This window comes from Schistocerca piceifrons, chromosome 9 (assembly GCF_021461385.2).
Source record: "Schistocerca piceifrons isolate TAMUIC-IGC-003096 chromosome 9, iqSchPice1.1, whole genome shotgun sequence".
Taxonomy (NCBI): domain Eukaryota; kingdom Metazoa; phylum Arthropoda; class Insecta; order Orthoptera; family Acrididae; genus Schistocerca; species Schistocerca piceifrons.
In genome coordinates, this window is record NC_060146.1 from 88,407,415 (window position 1) to 88,407,827 (window position 413).

Consider the following 413-nt stretch of genomic DNA (forward strand, 5'->3'; position numbering starts at 1 on the left):
TACTGTGCCTGCAGGGCAGGAAACCTAGGCGTTACAAAACTTTTTTTGTGTATCGTCGGAAGACCAATAAATGTATTTAGAAACCAAAAGGAGGGTTTCTAATGACACAAAAATTTCTTTTATTTCGCTAAAGTACTGTAAACTCTTCGCTTATTTAGTAACAGATAACTGAAACTTCAGCTTTTCGTTGTCGTAAGTTCGTTCGTTTTATTTGTGATTAGCGCGCTGTTTAAAAGTTCGAACTATGAGTTACGAAAGCTGAGTTTTAAGTTTTGGGGATCTCTTAACAAAAATATAGTAAGTTGTCTCAAAATTACAGTCAGCATGTAAATTGTTATCGAATGTACATTTAATAACCCTTCTGAACATCATTACGCAAAGTTTATATTTCGAGTTGCTTATCGGTAGCCTAC